Source organism: Cygnus olor, chromosome 7 (genome assembly GCF_009769625.2).
Source record: "Cygnus olor isolate bCygOlo1 chromosome 7, bCygOlo1.pri.v2, whole genome shotgun sequence".
In the NCBI taxonomy this organism is placed as follows: Eukaryota; Metazoa; Chordata; class Aves; order Anseriformes; family Anatidae; genus Cygnus; species Cygnus olor.
This window is the reverse complement of record NC_049175.1, coordinates 4,220,757-4,242,665: the sequence shown is the minus strand read 5'-3', so window position 1 is coordinate 4,242,665 and position 21,909 is coordinate 4,220,757. Positions and strand designations below refer to the sequence as shown.

Here is a 21,909-nt window from a genome sequence, read left to right as displayed (position 1 = left end):
CTCTACCTTCCAGCTTTTAAGGGAGAAATTGCCATCACCAGAGGAAATCTGATTATGGATTATTTTGCTGCTTGAGTCAACGTTGGTATATCTAGATGTAACTACTCATACAGTATGTAACATAATCTTCAATCTCTAGTGTAATTAGGAAGAAAAAGGGGAGTTAAGGACAGGCCAGAAATATCTTAATCATCAATGAAATCTGCAGCAGAAGCTTCTGGAGAGAAGCACTTAGATTCTTCCCCCTAGGGTACTTGATTCATGCAAAACTGATCTCAAAACAGATTAGGCAAACAATGAAAATACATATGGGAAAACTCAACTGTAGACTCTAGTTTTAGATGGTGACAACTGGTAAAAATTTTCAGAAATGCCTTGGTCTGTTAACAATCTAAAGTCCTCTGAAGACGACTTTGAAAATTTTGCCAAATACTATGAGTGAAACTGCACAACAGCTTGAAATGGCATAAATTAGAAGGGTGGCTTATGGTGATTCCTCTGATAGAAAACTGAGATCCACAATTAGCCTTCAGTTTAAGGTAACAAGAGCTTTTTCAAGTGAGATTTTTTGAAAAATTATCAACTGTTTGGCATGCTTTGTGAAGATCAACAAATACAGAGACATTTCAGCGTAAAGACAATGAATAATAAATATTACTTTCACAGTAAGACATTAACTTTCATATTGCAGTAAGACAGACATTTTGACAGCCAGGGTACTGCATAAATGCAGGCACAGAAGCAAGAAGTGAGGCAATGTTAGGGAAAAGTGCCATCGTATGCTAAACAGAGTTGAAACTAGGGAGAAGTGAGCAACAGAGGAAATACTCCGGCTATTTAGGTCTCCACTAAAACCAGAGGGTCTTTAACTCACATACAGTATTATTTTATGATCAGACTTTGCCTCATTTAAATAAATTTTCTCATTTCAATCTGCTTTGTGTCACTCTGTCAGCTTTTGCCATTTGTATACCCTTAAACTGATTAAATGGCTGGAAAAGCAAATGCGTATTTCAAGTAAAGTACCTGTCTCCCGTTATTTTGGATGATACAGGCAAAGTCTGAGTGTTCATATGGGTCGGGCACATGTGCTCCAGCTACAGAAGATACATTTATAATTGAGAAATAGAAAGCTCAGAGTAAAACATACTGCTAACAGAAACTATTACAACCAGGAATCAACACTGAGGATGAAATAATCTAAGCACTGACAGAGGTCCCATTTTCCAATGATCTGCATCAGCTTTATGTGACTTGACACTACGATGAACTCAGCAGAGAATCAGATCTGATGAATCTGGCACTGTGGAAAGCTGCTTGTCTGACTGCGAAACTGTTTTTTCCTTGCTGTTAAATCAAAATGTATTAAAAAGTAGGTATTTGAGTCCTTGTGAAACAGCTAAATAAACAACAGTGAGTACTGTAAGGAGACATTTGTTGTTCCCCAGTTTTTCCAAGCTGTTTTCATGTCTTTGCCATGAAAGTAGAAATGGCAACAGTTCAGGTACTTCCTCTTAAGACAGCTATATAACCTTCAAAACATTGTTTCCTAGGAGCCAAAAAGCATCTTAAATTTTCACCAACAGGCAGCCGCTGCTTGGGAGGAGTCCTCTCTCTCAACCAAACAATTAATCCTGATCCACTTTGAACCCTTCCAAAATGCTGTGGACAATTTTATTCAAAAAGAAAACTGTCGATGACATGTCTGTCACTCGTATCCCAAGACAAGCACAGAAAACAGTGTAATGTCTGGCTTGCTACCAGAAGCTCATCATTTTTGCATCTGCTAGCAACAGCTGATGAGATCATTCACTAGACTGTCATGAAGTAAAAATATACCCGTAAATACACTCAAGCTCTCGGATCACAAGGGACAGCCCATCTCGTGACAATCTCCACGGTTGCCTGATGACTGATTTCACTCTTATCTCTATCCCTTCCTGCTTCTTGCCATGGGGGCCCTGGGAAATTCTTGGGATTTGTATGCCAAAGGAAAGGGAAGCACACTTATAACTTCTACAGGGTCAAGATTTCGGAGCATTCCAGCTCAGGATTTCGTACTGAGCATAACTGCTCTTGGACGCCCTCAAAAATTAAACAGGTGTTTACTCTTCCTGGAAGATAGTTGTTTGCCCGTTTGCTTTCTTTGCTTAGACCATGGAAGGCAATTTGTTCCAGCATCCATCCTAATTATTGTTACCTCAAAGAATCCAAACTCTTTAGGAGGAGGGGAGGTTTATTTATTTATTTTTTAAAAAGAGACTAATCTCTATACACAGTTTAATATCAGAAACCACATTTTGTTTTGCATTCTTACCTTCCCTGTTTGTTTACGTCTCCATTGTTCTCTTATAGCACAATCTCTGTAATAGGTCTTGTCCTTGCATCTGAAATGTCTGCAGTGCATTTCCCTCTATCAGGTGTGTATAAGGTCTCAAACAAGATACTTTCAAACACCAGCATTTTGTTAGCTTTCTTCTCTTCCCTTACCTTAATTTACCCTGGTGGTGGTAAGAAACTGAGTCACTGGCCACTACTTCAGAAGCGAAAGTCAAATCGGCTTTTAACTAAATAAAGTCACATTAGCAGCTTGCAATAATTTGAAGCAAATAGCTCAGACACCACAACCTCACAAAGACCAGAGACTGCTCTGAAGAGGGACTCAGGATGCAGGCTCAGATAAGGTGACCTGCCGAACTCAGCTACTGGCTGTGTACAAAATTGGTTGTATTGCTGCTTCTACTGCACATTTCCATTTCTTCTGGCTATGACACACGTAATTTTTGACAGTTCAGAAACATTACAGAGTCTCTGATGGTGTTACAATCACAGGGAGTCCACCAAAGTACTACGACCACTTTTAGCAATTCAATTGAGAACTGATGAGCAAAAGGTAAAGTGTCTTGCATCTCTAGTACTACCCGCTGCTCAGGACAAAGTACAGGAGTGGTAAATACAGGTAACCGTGCAGTGTTACCATCCTCACAGCACTCGCTCCGCAGACGAACAGCCGACACTAGTTTGCAGGGCTGTCAGCCCAGTGCCTTCTGTGTGCGCTAAATTGACTCCAAACCCCTCGCAAAGCAGGACTGACATTCCCTTGTAGCTCATGTCATCGCATGGCGCCTGCTGACTGACAAATGCACATAATGAAGTGTCATGACTGCCTACTTAAAGGAACACGTTCCCACTGAAATATCTGCACAGCTTAATGGGTGCTCTACAGGTGCAAGAGACAAAGAAGAAGCCAAAAAAGACAACTGAGACGCCACATTTTCCCTCATATATATATGCCAAGGAAACCAATTATTTTTTTTTGCAGTTTTTGAAGTGCTACTAGGAAGTAAAAACAAAACAAGCAAGAAAAAACACTTCAGCCAGGTCAAATGCATGTTCAAGCAAAGGTAAGAAACCACTTAAAGCTCTTAGAGGATTATAAGTCCCCTTGACAGGTCTGATAATTTTCAAGGCCTAATTCCATTATAGTATCTGGCAGCCTGCAAGGGCACATTTTACTAACTATAGGCCACCAGGTCATGATAGATGTTGACAGAGAACATTAAAGGTTAAGTAGATGTAAGACCATAAAACATTTCAACCTGTACAGTGCCAACAGTGTTAACTAGCAAACATGGAGCCGTTTGAGAGGAGAAAAAAATAGTTGGGTCTTTCACCAACTGCAGACACGAGGGATCCTAGAAGAACCAGGTGTCTGGGGTGGCTGGCACTGGGCACGTTCACATTACGTGAAAATCGTTTCTGCTTGATCAAAGTCATGTTACTCATGATTTATAAAGAGTAAGACTGGATTAAATAACATGGGCAGGTTAAGAAAACATACCCACACCACAGATTTACTAGTCCTGCTCAGTTGAACAGCCCCACACCTGTGGTTCAGCTCCTCACAGAGGAGCAGTGAGGTGGGGACTCCCCAGGCACACCCCAGCAGCAGAGTCAGAGCACGCAGCTGCCTCCGTGTCACAGGATGTCATTTTGACTTTGAAAAGCAGCACTTGGACCCTCAGTGATGATGGTGTGAGCCAACAGTTAAGACAATTCAGCAAGACGGTAATTTTCTCCTAAATCCCCTACAAAACTTTTTCAAGAATAACTGCATAACCGCTGCAGGTGGCAATGCACACTTCAGCGATGCTGACATGCATTCATGTACCACGTTTATGCAGCAGTTAACCTTGTAGTCATTGAATAAACATAAAAACTGAAACTAGTATTTCACATTCCACATTGGTCAACAGAAAGGAAGGTGTCACACGGACGTCTGATACAGAAGATACTGCCTGTGTACAGAAAAGGCTTGAAGCTCTTCAGCATACTCTCTTCTATATGGCACTATGAGGATATTCACTCATAAATCATCATCATTTTTATTTGTTTGTTTTTGAAGGAAACAAAAAAGATCTCCTCTGAGTGACATCTATCGGGATAATAAACTGCCACCACCGCAAACAATTAAATTAAAAGCTGTTCAATATGTAAGGGGGGAGGGAGCTGACTACTGACCAAGTCTGACATACAAATAGCTTGCTAATTTGTCAGTGAGCCAAAATAAATGGAATGGGCTGGATACAGGTGCAGGTAAATGCCGCAGGAAAAGACATCAATAAATCATTTAGCTCTCTCTAACATTCTAGATTACAGTCGTTTAACACGAAGGACATATCTGCCTTTGCAACACGATTCGTGAGTGCTTCAAGTGAACCATTTTAAGTCAGCAGTTAAGATGGGACTTGAAAAATTCGTTTTTTTTTGTTTGTTTTTTTCTCATTTCTTATAATCAACTCCTAGCAGAAGTTACAAAGGCATCTTCTGTTCTGCTTACTGCAAAACGCAAAATCAAGATTTTGGGTTATTACGTAATAATGATCAACTACCTCTCCAAGTCCAAAACTCTCTTGATGAAAGAATAAATCTCCCCCTGGTATTTTTTATAGATGGAGAAACAAAGAAGCAGCTTCCTGAGTATCTGGCAATCCATAAGGACAACATTCCAGTCTCGCTAAATTTAGAAGTGTCTATATGGAAGGGTGAAAACAGTCGGTCACGGTTTATTATATTTATTCCTTACAAGTCCCCACAATTCTTCAAATATTTCTTTAAAAAGCCACCCACTGGCTATCTCATCTCTCTGCTCAAACACCATCTGCAGGGCCCTTTCTCTGTGAAAATGGCACAAGGAGCCACAAATAATGACAGACAGAAGCTTAATTGCATGTTCAAAAGAAGGTGACCCTCATATTAGGACCAGGAACACAAACGCACAAGGGCCATCTATACTTCTATTTTTCAAAGAGCTTAAAGGTATATACAGGAGCCATAAATAAAGTCAGTTAGTAAAATGATTAAGATCTCTGGTATCTAATGGACTAAGGCCATATGAAAGCTTATATGGACGTTTCTGGTTTTACCCTGATTCCAAAGCAACTTTTCTCTAATAATGTGTATTTCTTGACAGCCACAAATTACTTTGGATAGTCACTTAGAAGACCTTCCAGATAAATCAGCCAATTAAGAAACTACAGTATTCCCACCCTGAGGAATATTTAGAAAACGTTTATAGCCATTTAGAAAGCTGACTGCAATAGGACAATTTCACAATGCCTGTCTACCTTCAGGAAGACAACGTGGTTGAGAAGTTTCCTCCAGACTAACCTCTCATTTGCCCTATTGCTGGAAAAGCAGTAAGAATGCGTATGAATGAAAAGGTAAGTAGGAACATGAAGGAAGGTTGAACATTACCATTTCTTGGTTATTACACCTAGGATGGTAGGAACTTTTACACACTTAGCACCACACATGACAGCTAGGCACACTGCCAAACATGCATTATGACTCAGAGCTACCAGTCAAATTTGGATGGAACCCCAGCTACAGTTCCCAAGTTCACTAAGGTATCACCAAACTCAGCAAAAAAACACAAAGGGTATGACACAACCCCATGGCACATCTGTCTGAGCAGCAAGGCTGGAGTTAAATCTATTGTCAGCAACAAAAGGAGAATGTTGAGAAATATCAGTAGCAGACCCCGTTAACAGAACCAGGAAGACCTGCAAGCTGCTCAAGGCAGTCAAATAACAGCCTGTGATCAATAGAAGCAAATACTGCTGGCAGATCAAGCAGGATCAAGACTACATAAGCCACTGCAATCTGTATGAATAAGTAAATCATGACAGGCTCCTTTGAAAGCCTCGGTGTTAGGGCAATGCTTGAAAAACTCAACCTTCTTAAACAGTTGGATGGTGCTGGTACATAAGAGTGAAAGTAATGGTACTGTTAGCACCCTTCTGGGATGTCTGACTAGAATACAGATAAACAAATGTCAATGTAAAAGAGTAATTTTTTAATCTTCCTGCTACATAGTAATGCAGAAAATAAGGCAATTTCTTGTTAATAAACTGCTGAATGTACTAAACCACTAAAGCAAACAAGAAGTCAGTAAAGCTGGTTAGCAGAACTAACTGAGTACTGAAAACAGTCATCTCACAATCTGCTATTAGCAGTCTTGGTTACCTTTTTGGATTCAAGTAATAAAAGATACCCAAGAATACGTCGAGGAGCGATTTTACGAGCCTTCCAGATTGTCCTACTTCTGCTTCCACTGAACCTCTACCAGCTTCATTTATAACTGTTAGGTCAGAATTATTTTTAAAATCGAGTACAAATAGTTTTAATAACAAGCATGCAAAAGAAGGAACTCATCCGCATATTACAACAAATATAATTCTAACGAGCTCGCATTTACCAACAATTGTGGTTTTTCATCTGCTTCCAGGATTTCACCACAGACATGAGTGCAGCTTGCCTACCTACTGAAATTTAAGGGATTTAAGGGGTGCTCAGGAGGTACAGAAAACATTAACTTTTAACAAGCAGAGGAATTAGAAGTTGATATATAAACATAAAAGGTTATTCATCAAACTGATGAGAGCTGTACTTCAATTACAATAAACAACAAGAATTAGGAGCTTAGCTGGGTTTCTGAACGTTTTATTGGAACTAATAAAGACAACTGAGAAGAAAATTAACTTTTTTTCTGGAATAGATCAAACTGCCACTGGTCACACTGGATTACTGTCAACAGAATGAGCCCCAACAAGCTCAGAATCAGGATCAGTAACACACTCCAGAGAATGCAAGACGTTTGAGAATGATCCAGGTCCACAACTGGAGAAATGTTTAACACCTATTACAGGTAGGCTGAGTGGCAGCCTTCCATGCTGCTTTAGTAATTACTGTCCCAGTGTCACTCATTCCGTAACCATACCTTGTCTTGATCTTACAGAGAAAATTCTGAAGTGAACTTCCAATTAATAATCGGGAAAAAAAAACTGGTCTGCGTTCACTCTGGGCTTCTCTCGTCTCTGCACCAAATTCTCAGTGCAAGAGCCTACGTGTGTGCCAGACTGGCTGGCTGCTTTTTCATCGATGATTAATGGATATGCACTCTTCACCATGCCTTAAAAGCTATTACTGCTCTGCTTTATTCTGCATTTGCGTAGCTCTGATAATTATTGAAACACACATTTTATTTTGAAGGCTAGCTCTCCTGTTACATTCTGATTTAAAAGTTTTTGTTCAGGCATTTCAAATTGTTCTGATATTGAGGAAGCTGTTTTGGGCATTTATTTGTCCTTACAGACCTTATGGCTCACCTTCGCCAGCCTCCTCTGACGGTGACCTGCCGATGTCTTACCGACCTCTGGAGAGGGGTGGCAACGCGGGCAGGTGGGAGAGCTGGTCTTTCACCTGCACCCTTTATCAAACTTGGCAGTACTCTAAACCTCCCTTAACTTTATCCACATGACACTGGGTTGGGGAACACCCCTGTTTCTATAAGGGTGCTTCTTCAAATTTTGGGCATAGGAGAACCAATGGGAGGGGAGGGCTGGAGTGCCAAGCTTTCTAGTAAATGCACACAACACTTGCAAGTTACTTCCTGAGTTAGTATTTTATACATCTAAACATCCTTTTGCTAAAGCATTTTACAAGCAGGTATACCAGGTGGAATTTCTTTCCCTGTCCTGCTGTTAGAAGAATCAAGAGGGATTAACACAAACTATTTTTTCCAATGTGTTAACTTTTCACTATTTCTACAAGGACCTGCTCATTTCTCTCACTGTAAACTAATGATCAATAACTCCACACTACAGCAAAACAGATGTCATGGCTAGTGTTTTTTCACAGCCCTTTCTGGTTTATTCTGGAAAAGCAACACAAGGCAAATCATCAGAGCAAACTCTAGGAAATTCAGAGGACTGGGGATGTTTGTTACAGCACTTTTTCTTAAACCCCCAGGTTACACCTATGATGCACCATAGGCCGTACATACCCTGCGAGGTCCCCGAGGTGTACACCATCGGCTCAGCCTGCGCAGCTATCCGCATGGCTCAGCAGGGCTGCTGTGGGGGCTCACCTCACATCGCTCAGCCCTAGCTCCAATGCGTCTGCATCATCCTGCAGTCACTGATGGCTGAGCAGAGCTGGGGAAGCCCTGCTGTCCCGCTGCTTATGGGTACTTTCACAGGTGTCTGTGACAGATGCTTCCTCTGGTTGTTCCACCAAGGATAAAACAAGTTTTCTGCAAGAGAAGCCCTGAGGAAGTTATTTCCTGGGGCAGTCTCTCTTCTTACGTTGAGGAACAAAACCAGAGAGCTTAGAGCTTCTTCATCTAGATCTCTGGAACATCACTTCATTTAGCAATGTTCCACATAGTAAGGTTTCATTTTGTTTGTTTTACTTTTTATTTTTTCCTGGCTAGCTCTTACCATTTTGGTGTAAAATATAATATTGTCTTCTTTTGCCATGAGAGAAAAGCTACATTACAACTGTAAAATCCCATAGAGTGAATTTCCTCTTGGTTGCACTCTGCTGAGATTTCTTGTTGCTGTTGATCAGTAACTCCCTTTTGCTGGTGTCCTGATTACGAGACCGTATGGCTACTGCAGCCAAGCAGCCTTGCATTGTCACAGCCCCAGTTGTCACAGTTGTCACAGCCCCAGTGACAACTCAAGCTAGCATGGGAACTTCTGTGTCATCAGCTTGGCTTGTGACAGAGAGAAACACAATTCTCTTAGCCAAGCTACACATCTAGTAATTGCTGGGGATTTTTGGGGGGTGGGGAAGTTGAGTTGGATCCAGTGGCTGTTGGTCTGATTGCTGTATTAACCTTAATGGCAACAGAAAGCCTATTTTCTTAGACTCTTCTCTCTGAACTATCTCACCGTAATTAAAACTGTACCTGTTACTACAGCAAATTAGTTTATTAATTGAGCCCAAAGTATCCTCTATTATTCTCTCACTGTTAGTTTGAACACTCATGGTTTTTGGTTTGTAACCAACAATTTGTGTGTTACACGGGCACTGCCTTTCTTGGGTGCTGACACAGCAGCCAGCATCAGGCTTCCAGGAGTAAATGCCACTTGCAGCACAAGCAACACAAATAAGAGCACGTGTTTCTCTGAAGTATGAACACAACATTTCTGTCAGAACCACCCAGACATCAGATCTCAAGAGCACAGATCTGACATTCGCACCCATTCTAGCACAAATGTAAACTAAGATGCTTAAGACTAACTTTTAAACCTCTCTCATGATCAGTGTTTTCAATTGCTACCATGAAACTGGACATTGCCAGTTCAGGCAGCTTACTTGCTTGTGAAAAGTCACTGTATTTGCAGGCATGTTTCCCCAGAGATTTTCTGAGAGGTCCTCCAGAAAGGGGCAAGGTGTGTGTGTGGGGGGATCAATTTCATGTTAAGTTTTTTTAATAAAAAATTTCATCCTAATTTCAAAACTGAGCCTCTGGTAGCACTCCTCTGCTGGCTTAAAATCCAACTGAAGCATTACGGACTGAGTTCTTCTGAAGTAAATTTACATAAAAGCAAACTTTTGTTCTCAAGTTCTACTCTGGTTTAACTGCCATTTTGATTTCAGTAGTAAGTGAAAAGAGGAACAAAATCCTGCTAAGCTGATCAGTGTCAGTGCAGAGGAAACATGCTTTTGCTCAACTGAGAGGAGCTTCCACTTTTCTGCATTTTAGTTAGCCACTGATATTACTTTCTTTACCAATATAACTGCAATAAAGTTCTAACTTACAGAAAAACTAAAGGAAATAATGGATTACTTACAGCAATTTTAATTGGGTCTTAATTTTATGTACTTCCATTTCCAGGTGGTGTTTTGGCCATGCTTCCTGCTTCTCTCAGGTCATTCCAGCCCAACTGCCTGGTTAGCATAACCTTACTGAGACACGACTTCTTAAAAGCAACTGTCTGCACAGTAACTTCTCTCTCCAGAACCTGCAGATCTGCACAACCAACATCAGCCTCTGTAGTTTTCTGAGCAAAGATAAGTTGTTGCCTGAAATGAGGGCTCAAATTGGCCATTTCAGCCAGTCAGTTCTGTCTAGATGAAGTGTCTATTTGATCCAAAGTCCATAGGTACTACAGGATTTTCAGCCAGATCTTCGCAAGGGCTCACCTGAGCTCAGAGTCAAGCAGTTTTACATGAGTGAAGTCAGCGCTGCTTTTGACAGTGACTTCAGTGACACAGGATCTGATACTGACAGTGCTTTAGACAAAACCTATCGCACTTTGTGCTGCGCTTTTACTGATGGGAGAGCTGCTATCTACAACAGTAAGTCTCTTTCCCCAACAAACCACGGTGTTGATGCTTGCTGGGTTCAAACACCTGAGATGCAAACACTGAAGCCGTCTCAATCTGTTGTGCTTATTTTTTGCAGTACATTAATCTGCACTGTCTTATTCAGGTGAAAATTATTGCTTGCTTTAAATCAAGTAACTAAAACAAAAAAACAACACTCCCTGCACCATGTAGGAGTCTCAACTTCCACTCTGACATCACCAGTTTTAAACTTTCTGAAAACTCCTTAAACCATATGCAAATTATATCATCTCTTTAGCTTTTACACTAGCAAAGAAATAAACAAGACAGTTATTATTAGTAAAAAGAAGGGGCAAAAAACTTGTCATCTCAAACACCCAAGACTGCCACTGACACGCATACTACTTGGGAGTTGTCTTTGAACCCACTTGCCACAGACGCGCGCTGTTTGTGAGTTATGCATGACAAGGTCTTTATAAAGACAGCAAAAATGAAATGGTGGCAGCAGGATTGTCGTTGCTGCTCACAGAACAGCACGTCACATTTTGACAGTGCCAGGCAGGCTAAAGTTGAAGAAAATACCACTGATGATTGCTGCTGCATTTTGGTTTTATGATTGCTGGTAAAATAAACAAGATTCTCATGCAAAAAATAATAAAAGAAAAAACATTTCACCCTCTAAAATAAAAACATCATAAAGCAGTTAAATGAGCCAGACGTGAATTTCCCTCTCACATCCCAAAATCTCACAAGGGGCAAACACAATGAGCAGTAACTGTATGCAAATCTGTCCCAGTTTCCTGCTGGAGCTGCCTTTCATCCCCTGGTGCTGCTGTTTCCATCTGACAACATGCAGCACTGCCTTACCCACAATGCACCCGCTCGCTGCCACACGCACGCACACACACACACTCCGACAGGCTGACACACACACACACACACGTACACACCCCCTCCCCCCGAAGAAACCAACTTACCCACAAGTTAGCTTTCATTCAAAAAAACTAGTCTTCCTTTGCTCCCCCTCCTCTGTTTTTTCCTGCCTCTCTTCTGCTGCAGAAAAAGGCCACATATGTCTGAAAGCACTTCTAGGCAGAAACCATCTAGTGCAGAACAAAGACAGCCGGGGTTGCCTTAATCTCAGCACAAGGCAGCCAGTAGCTATTTTCAAGCTTGTTCTCTCTTCCCCCCTCTGAGGGCACCCTGCTCTGTTTCTCCCTCTCTCTCTCTCCTCTTTGCCTGTCCAGCTACTGCACAACACACATCAATTATTCATTGCTTGTCTCCCGGTTTCCAGGCAAAACCAATCACAGATGGAGTCTTGCTAATGGGCTCATACCGTACTTGCCAACAGGCTATTTGTGCTCAAGCTACAACCCTCTAGAGACAATAAAGAGAATCAGGTTAAGCTTTAAAACTTCACACATACGCGAGCAGACCTAAAACAGCAATATACATGTAAGCATCCATATGACATTGCTTAGGAGTACGTCTTCAGCAGACGGCATGGAAAAAGGCTGCTTTAAATCTTCTGAAAGGGTTTTAAGAAAATCAAACACTCAGAAAATCTCACCTCAGCTGCATGTTACTGATATTGATGGTTTTCTTTTCTGCCTCTAGTGCTCCATCTCGTGCTTTCCCATTACACCTCTCCCTCCTCCTCTCATACTCATACACACGCACGCACACGCGTACACACACACGCGCACACACACGCAGCCACAGCCACTTTGCCAGAAGGAAGGGAGAGAGAGAGAAACAGAGAGAGGAGGAAAAAAAAAAACAGCAGGCAGCTCACATTTCAAACTTGCAAGGAGGGGTGGTGCTTAAACCACCAGGACAAAGCCTCCCTCTCTGGCACCCAGCCAAAATACTAAAATAAATCCCCTTGATCAATTAATTGGAAGCAACACTTGTCCGAGTCCGCATAACAAACCATTAAGGGCATCGAGGCTGAAAAGTCTTTAGATTCGGAAAATCTTACACACTTGTTTCCCCCCCTCCCCTGTTTGCTGAATGCTGTTGACTAAATCCATCAAACTAGGCACGCTAATTAGCGTCCAGAGCGGCTTCTGCAGTGGAGCAGTGCTGGCGGCACCCAGCACAGTTGTGCTTGGGCCAGGAAACCTGCGTGGGGCTGTGACCTGGGCTGGGCTGTACCTGTGTGGGACTGTACCTGGGCTGGGCTGTACCTGTGTGGGGCTCTACTTGGGCTGAGCTGTACCTGTGTGAGGCTGTACCTGGGCCGGGATGTACCTGTGTGGGGCTCTACTTGGGCTGAGCTGTACCTGTGTGAGGCTGTACCTGGGCCGGGATGTACCTGTGTGGGGCTCTAACTGGGCCAGGCTGGTACCTGCGTGGGGCTGTCTGTACCTGGCCACACACGGGTCTACTTGGACATGCTGAGCCTGTTAGTGAAGCAGCAGGTGTGTGTTTATTGCTGATGGCACTGCAGGCTGCAACAGTGCTAACCACCTAGGTGGTAACCGGCCACTCATCGCCTTGCTGTTGCCTGACAGAACAACAAGCGTCCTCCCTTGCCCGCAGACAGGGACACTGAGGCAGGCAGCACAGAGCTGTGGTTTGCTGGTGGGAGTTACCAGGATACCGGACAGCCTTGGTTTGGTTGCTTCGTTGCTTTGTTTTTTGGTGTGTTTTTGTTTAAGTTTGGAGCCCAGACCTTGAGCACTGCCTGGTGCTCCTTCCTCCCACCACCAAGCACCTTTCCCGTGCACCTCCCTCAGTTACACGTAAGTTTTAAATAAGTTCCACATTTCAGTTTGTGCTGCAGTGTAGCCTGTTTCATTAAAACCTTTGGTGCAAGACCTTTGACGATACCAAAGAGAAAACCTCCCCCACCAAACACAAAAAGGAACAGGAAGCCAACGTGACAAAGCTGTCTCCTCCTGGGAGGAGGACGGGCAGTTGCAGCCCAGAGCCAGCCTTTTCCTGCCAGCTCCTGCAGCATGGAGCCACTTCCTCACAGGACCTCGGCTCCTCACAGGTGGCCGGCCCGCACAGCCCAGCAAGGGAGCGAACACAGCCCAAGCAACGAGAAAGGAGGGCCTACGGGGAAAAAACAGAAATAGAGGCAATCCAACAAAATTCCTTCCAGCTAAAAAATGGCCTCAGCTTTCCCTGCCATGTTTACAATCACTTAATTCTGCTTTATAAACACCTCAGCAGACAGAGTCTGCAACATGACAGATCGGAACAGCGAACTATCACAGATATCAAAGAACACTTCTTCTCAGAAAAGTGATTCCACAAAAGAGCATTGTCAGATTTCATGGTGTGGTGTTTTTTTTTTTTTTTTTTTCCTTCAGCAAATCCACTTCAAACAAGTAAGGGGTATGTGTGCTTTTCTCCCAACTTCCTCTCCTGCAGCCTCAGCTCCACGTCAGGCCGCCAAGCATGGCTATGGCTTTCTCCTGTTGGCTATTGCAACGAGCAGCATGGCAAACCAGGCTCGTGGTGGTATTTCTGCAACCTCCAAGCTGCACAATGGGGCTGAAGGAAGAGTTCCGACAACATGCCCACTACAGGTGTCACCAACACGGTGTTAGGCCCGGAGCACCTTTATCCATAGGGGATAGTCCCTACGACACGGCAAAGGCTTGAGCCAGATCCTCAGGGACCAAGGCAGGCCCACAGGCCTGACAGAACCAACCCTTAAACAAAATGGCGTCTCAATCCCAGTTCATCAAATTTGAGACTCGGTCACGCAAGAAAAGTACAGACCCCCGTGAAACTGTTTCTGTGGCCTTTCAGAGTGGACGGATGCTTTAGGGAGATGTAAATTATACAGCTAGGTGGGCAGAATAGATAAATAGCATGAGTTTTAGAGGAGGTTATTTGGGACTGGCAAAGCATTAAGAGGTATATGTTGTTAATGCAAAGAAAGACCAAACTCCCTACAGCAAGGTAGCTGCACTGAGTTCAGACTTCGTGGTTGCAAATGGAATTTATAATTGACTGTAACTGCGTAAATTCTAGATAAACAGAGCATATATTTTTGTGTTTGTTTCAGGTTTTACTGCATTTACAAAATTTTCTCACAGTTGTTATGGTGTTATTTCGTATCTCAAAAAACACAAAAAGCAACAACAACAACAGTGTATAGGCAATTGTGAGGTCCTCAATATCAAGACTGACTCCTTCCTCATGCAAGACTCAGTCAAATCTTATTTTCTGAGGGGAAAAAAAATTATCTATAGAAAACTTACATTCCCCATTGTATTATGTTTTTTTTCCTTTCTTTTTTTCTCTGTAACTGTCATCATAAGTAAAAGGATTGTTTTTCCCCCCTCTGCAATTAAATGCACTTTCTAGTCTAACAGTGTAGGTTTCTCTTTTAAGCTGCCTGTCTTTCCAGCGGAAGTGGTTTAGAGTAGACAAATCACTTATCTAAAAATTATGTACTTACTTCTCCTTTGACAAATCTTCAGCAGGTTTCTAATCCCACCCTGCCACTTGAAATATCACTTTCTGTGATGACATTTGAGTCACGGTTGTCAGAAGCATCAGGCTCTGTAGTTAAATGGATTAAATCACACTTCATCGCATACAGTATTTTGAAGAAGGAGTGGTTTATCATTTGTAGAAATTAAACATAACATTTTTTTCTCTAGGGCAAATTCCCAATCATTTTTAAAGATTACTATGTTTAAGCCCCAATGACAGCAGTATGTCAAATTACATCACAGGGAAGGTTATCTCAGGCAGCGATAACTATTAAGAAAATTCACTAAAGACACCTACTACTGGGAGCAGCGGGTCCATGCTGGGGAAGCACCTTTTAAATGCTAAGGTGGGAGACTAAACTGTTTAGCCGTGCTTTGTGCTGCTCCCAATGCCATACAGACCCTGTTGCCTGCAGGCACATCTGCCCTCAGACCCTGGGCAGCCCATTCTCTGCAGGGACAGTGCGATGCTCTGACCGACCAGAGGATGGGGGTCAGGGCATCATTCAGTCCTACAGGGGCAAAAGGGAGGACACTCATTTGGGCCACTCCTTGCTGATTAAGGTGAGAAGCTAAAAGATTACCAAAGGAGTCCCATTTACCTGGAAATAGGAGGTAGTGTTTTCTGTTTAATGCATGTCATCAATGCCTAGGCACATCGCTGATCAGACTCCTTACAAATCCCAATCTTGCCAGTTACTGCTTAGCACAGAAGCAAATCACCACTACCACGTACACACGGTACTACTCTTTGCCTGCTATCCATACCAAGACACTTCCCACTCAGGAAGTTTATTTTTAAAAAGTTCAAAGTCCACTCTGAAGTTATGATAGTCCAACAGACCCGCATGCCCAAGGAACACCAATTTTTATGGTCAACAGGAGACATATCTATGTTTGGGAGTCTTTGCTCAGCATAGGTGGCACAATGCTCATCTGCACCTAGGTCAAGTGGCGTAGCTTTTGGGTGTAATTCATGCTTCTCTCTCTCCTTGCCCCTCTTTGAAGATATTGCAAAACATGAACAAAATACAAACACCTGTAATAAAGTAACAGACCACCTAGAGGAAAAGGAGGAAAGGCTGCAGAGGAGCAGAGATCAAATTCCTAATTTGGATGCTCTAGTATCACGTCCACTGTACAATACAGGGGGGACATCATCATGTTCCACTGTAATTTCATTATAAGAGATGTGCAGAGGAGAGAGCTAAAAAGCTGTTTAGAGAAAAAACATAAGGAGTAAGGAAATTCTCTTCAAGGAGCTGTAATACCAGTTATTGCCAACTGAGTCATAATATAACCCTTTAGCAATGCAAATTTTCTATGACCAAAGATTTAAAGGTTTATCTTGGGGACCAATCTTTATTCATCAGAGTTTAGCTGCACTGCTGAACACAGCAGGGTAGTTCCTTACAACGTTTATCTAGAGTAGGTTATTTGACCAAGAATTAATTGCCTGGATATGTATATATTTTACTATTGATTCAAAGGATTCAAAAAAACTCTTTAGAAGGCTTACAATTACATAGCTGAAATGCATAGAATACATGGATCAGTGGCGCTGTGGATTTTTCCTAATATTTCACAGTAGGCTGAGTCAGTTGAAGCAGTTATAAATCACAGGGCTGCATCCCAGTCAGAAGGCAACAATGTACTTAAAAACTAAAAAATAAAAAAAACCTTTGACTCCACATCAAGTGTCTTTCATGCATAACCCATTTTTCCAGGATCAAACCAACTCCTTCCAGAAGACAGGTGTGAGAGTAAAACCCAGGATGCATGCACGCATGTATAAATAAATAAATGAAGACTCTTTTATGTGGTTTAGTCCTGTTTCTTGTTTAAGTCAAAGTCTTGTTAAGTCTCCATTGCAGAGCATACTAAGACTAGCGTACTTAACCTTTGGTCACTTGCTCCATAAAGCTTTAGAAGAAAAAGGTAGAAAAATTACAAACTGTTAACACAGCATTTCCTTTTCTCCTGCTCTCTTCCGTGACCATAACCTTTGTCTGCATGCTCCCTTGCTATCTAAATGTTTTGACGCACCCTCTGATCTGGACTACATACCTGAAAATACTGGAATGTTGCATTTGGTCTGAAACACTCAACACCTCCTGAAAGAGATTTATGTCCTATTTACCTTTCAAGACCAAAGAAATCCTCATGTCCTTGTTACCTAACACCTTATAAAAAAACTTTCCTTCATACCTAAGCAATGGTTCAGGACAGACCTGTAAGCAAAGCAATGAAAAAAAAAAACAACAAAACAAAACGAATTTGTAAATTGCTATAATCTTTGAAAAAAGAAGTCTTCCTTAAAACCATCTAATAATATGCAGTGCTGCAACTTTCTAATCTATTTCCTTCCTTCCTTTTCTTGATTAAATGCCTTTACCATGTGCGGGAAAACAAAAAGATCTATACAATTACAATGAAATATGGAAAAAAAAGAAGAACAGAATTACAGAATGAAGCCACATTCATCATTTTTGTCTCTTTGGTTCTCTTCACAGTTATGCTTTTAAAGAAAACAGAAACAAAAGTAATGAAGCCATGCAGAAATAAAGAATGAAGGACAGTACTCTAAGGAAAAAATCACATCTGTAATATAGTATGACAGTCAGAAGAGATGCTTTACAGAACTAGAAAAAAATCACTGCACAATGACGACATCAGTTTAGACTGTCTCCAGCACAATGTCACCAGCAACACAGCAGAGCTCCTGCAGCTGCCCCTGCCCACACCTACCCATCTGATCACCTGGTGAGGCTAAGAATTACGAATATTACCCAACTTATGAAATTCTTCCCTTCCGTTGGTCTATTTTGCTACAAATGCTAACGAATGTTTTAAAAACTGCTTTTTGTGATGAGTCTTATTGTTTTATCTGAAATAATACAGAAACCAAAATTTCAGAGATGTCTTCATTTTTAGATAGCCCCATTCAAACGCATGGAGCATAGTACAAATGCCTTCACTGCTCAACTTCACTTTCAATGCCTCTTTTGGCACTTGGGCTACAGTTCATGACATCTCTTCTAGGAAATCAAAAAGAAATAGAGTTTAATTAAAGACCTTTCCATACTAAATCAAGTTTTGCTGCAGCATGATCAAGTGAGTTCCTAAAATATGTTACATATTTTCCATTAACTTTTATCAAACTGATTTTTATACAATGTCTGCAAACTGCCCAGTTTTCCTCATGCAGTTTAGACTTTTTAGCCTGCTATCACTTTGGGGTATATCTGACCAACTAATACCTTGGATTTCAAACTAATATTTCAGGTTCATATGATCTGTAAAGAATTTAAAACTTTGTCATACATAAGGCAAGACTTTCAAATGCAATGAGGATTAGCCTAGCTCTCTTGCTAACAACATTTTTCTAAGCACTTTAATAAAAATGTATTTTTCTGCTGCTTTTGAGATGCCCAAGATTGTATTTAGAGTCAAACTATTTATTTTTGTTGAACTTGTAGCTATTTGTAGCTGACGCCTCCCCCCACTTCTGGCAGGCTGAGAGTTAATTACAGCTAAGCCTCCTCTCTCCCTGGTTAGCTGTTTAAGAGGGATAAGGAGGCAGCTCTGGAGACAGCAGGCTAATCAGGTTTCAGTGAGAGAAGGCAGCGAACTATCAGAACAGCAGCTTGTGAGCCTGTGGAGGGCTGAAGGGATGTGGAGGAGTAAAGGAAGCTGAAGCTTGCTAAGTGAAAGTCCTGCCAGGGGTCCTGAGCTCTTCCTGGCACTGTTAAAACAGTTTGTGCCATTTTGGCTGTTAGCAATATTTTTCATAAACATAAATTGCATCAATAATGCTCATTAGGATGGCAAAAGAATAAACCCTCCATGAACATACTCAATCTCAGGGACTATTTTCTTTTAATTCTTATTTCTAGGTTAGAGGTGCCCTTATCTGCAGTGCCCTTATCCTCCTCCTTCCTCCCCAGCAGCCCGCAAGGCAGTGCAGTGAGCAGGGCTGCCAGGGCCTTCTGGGGAGTGCCTCAATTCACAGCATCCTCCCCTCCATCTGATCCTGTGTGTCCAGGTTCACTGAGGTCCCCCTCATCCAAAAAGGGGTTTTAGAGGGAACCTTATCCATTTGCTTAAAATCCGTATCTTTATTTGTATTTTTTCATGTTAGAAACAACCTGCTAAAATATGGAAGGTATCAGTAGTGAGAAGGAATATGTCATACAAACACCCTGAATGGGACATAAATAAAAAACAAGAGATATCTTTCCTTGTCCACAGCACTTGCACTCTGTACATCAGAAAGTTAATGGCAAGGCCCTTTCTCTATGCTACAAGTGAACTTTGAGAGCATTCAAATGAGAAAGTGGAGATGCAGTGTATTTTTGTAATTCAAACCCGACACTGAACGTCACTTTCTCCAAAACCATCACAGTGTCTAGAAAGCCATCAAAAGTGCACGTAACTTTTTAATGGTGCCATATCCAACATATGGGAGGTTATATAAATAAATAAATAGATAAAAATCCAAAGTGACAGATTAAAAGAAAAGTTACAAATTGGTGGCTTTGCATCACTGTCTTGGAAAGTTTCCACTCTGGAATACAAAGGCATTCATCATTCGGAGTCCAGCTCATGCTTCTAGCTTTGTATTTAAACAAATCCATGTACCATCATCATACAGTTTTTATATCAATCTGCCAGAAAGCCATACTGAGTTATTTTTAGAGGGCTGTGAGATAAAGTACAGTTTAGCTTACAAAGTAGCCTAATAAGGCAAAATGTTCTTGGTGAAGACCAAATGCAGTCACTGTCACTCTTCCCCTAAACCCTAATCAATCTCTTTAAGAGCATCCCTTAATTTTTCCCACTTACTGTGGAGGATTACTGCATTAGAAACAGCAAGACAGAACTAGTGAGATCTTTATTGTTTTGTCTGTTTTGATAATCAAATATACAGTGATTGCAGAAGAAAGGAAATGGTCTGAAAAGAAAGTGGTTTTGCTCAGATATATCAAGGAAACATTTTGTTAAGCAATCATTTTAGGAAAAACAACAGCTCAATACAGTTTTTGCTTTCAGGAACTGTCTGATTCTAGTCTCAGCCAACTCCTAATACTTTGGGCCTCGCTGTTTTTCAGTGCAGTGTTTCCTTCCACCATGTTGGCAGTGGAACAGAGCTTTAAAGTGGATTCATTAAAATACTCTCAGGGAGTATGCATATGCTTAAATATTAGCAAGGATCTTCTTAAAACTAAAAATGTTCTAAAATCCGCTAGATTACTTAGAATCTGAGAAAAAATACTCGTTTTGACATGTTGCAGCTGGGGGAAATAATTCTGTAACAATTTCTGAGAACAAGATTAAAAACAGCAATTAGCAGAGGCTTCTATCTTTAGTAATTATTCATATACCTGTTTAGCTGATTATAAGTCGTAGCTCCAGGCTGTCTGCCTGCACTGCTAGGACACAGACAGCAACCTTTGCTAAATTGACTCCACTGGCTATGCTCATGCTGCAAGGGCTGTTTTCAAGGACAGATGTACAATGTTATATGGGTAAAGAGACAGGCAAATTAAAGATGGGTGTTCTGTCAGGAAAAGGACTGAAGAACTTGTGTCAGCATTTCCCTACATTAATAGGACCTCAGATTTTTAACCCTTCAACTGTTACTAAGATTTAGGAAGCACCTCCCTTATATATAACACAATCATGTCTTCTCAAAATCATGGAAATACAATAGATCAAAACAAAGCAGAAGGGCACGCACTAAAGATAACTATATATCTATATATAGGTATAGAGGGACTCACGAAGAGCTGTTAATCCTTCTTAAACTGCGGTTCATTTTAAAGCACCATGGCCTGTGTGTTAGAGAAGCTAAGAGCAGAACATGAAGTTACCAAAACATATTATTGCCCCACATCAAAGAAGTATCCCTCAATTTGAGGCTGCCAATAAATATCCAGCACAATCCTACCAAAAATCCTACACACACGATACAGACTTGTTTTTACCATCTTAATTCTGCCTGTTTGTTTAAAGCAGTATATGTATTTCTTTGAATGTGGCTGAAAATCTTTAAGACTCTGCACTGAAAAGTATTTAGCAGCACAGTCATGAAGGAAAGCTGTACTGGCAGCTCCTACCAGCCTAGACACAGTTCATGCTGGCAATGGGTTATGCCTTATGTTGCTTATATTGGCTACCCATTGAAATTAGGTTTACAATTAAGGGATTACACAACCTCACTAAAAGAGGGCTTTTGGCACGTATACAAATCGGCTTCATTTTACTGGAGGATCTCTAGCATGGACCTAGTCTATTCTGAGATGAAGAGCATGTCTACACCTTGCAATAAAATGTGCTGCAAAGAGCCACGAGTCTTTGATATGCTCCCATGCAGCCAGGCTGTCCTGCCCTGTGGTACTGACTTCAGCCCCCAAAGTCATACAGGACTGTTCTCATCCCATTGCACCAGGGACTGTAAACCTTCCTCTTGCCAGGGATCAGTAGCTTGGGGACCTCACTACTGACTATCCCATTTCTAAATCCAGAGCTAGGTTTGTTGTCACTGTCTCAGGCTCTGCTGCATTGTGCCATACCACTAACAAACTACTTTCTCTCTCTTTCAGAGCCTCTCTCCACAAAGGTTTATATTATTTGAGAAGAATCACCAGTCGTCACGGGGGACCTGCTCCCTTTGGTATAAATACCAAACTAAAGAGGCTTTTCAGAACCTCACTATGGAGAATTTCTTTCCAAGAGATGGACTTTAATCTAAAATGGTTCTTAATTCTCAGTGCTGTGATAAAAGAATGGTGTACATCCAACA

At 41.5% G+C, this 21,909-nt stretch overlaps 1 protein-coding gene across 21 annotated transcripts in view; it reads right to left on the bottom strand.

Moving 5' to 3' along the window:
- Window positions 1-21,909, bottom strand: part of ZMIZ1 (zinc finger MIZ-type containing 1) — a 347,687-nt gene that overhangs the window by 80,572 nt on the left and 245,206 nt on the right. The window contains exon 1 of one of the 21 annotated variants that reach the window (XM_040564333.1): window positions 12,215-12,405. The exons of 19 other annotated variants lie outside the window; for them this stretch is intronic. The gene's annotated coding sequence lies outside the window, so the exon portion shown is untranslated. Of the gene's footprint in view, window positions 1-11,618; window positions 11,942-12,214; window positions 12,406-21,909 lie in introns of those variants that run through there. One more of the 21 variants, XM_040564334.1, reaches the window with a different exon arrangement.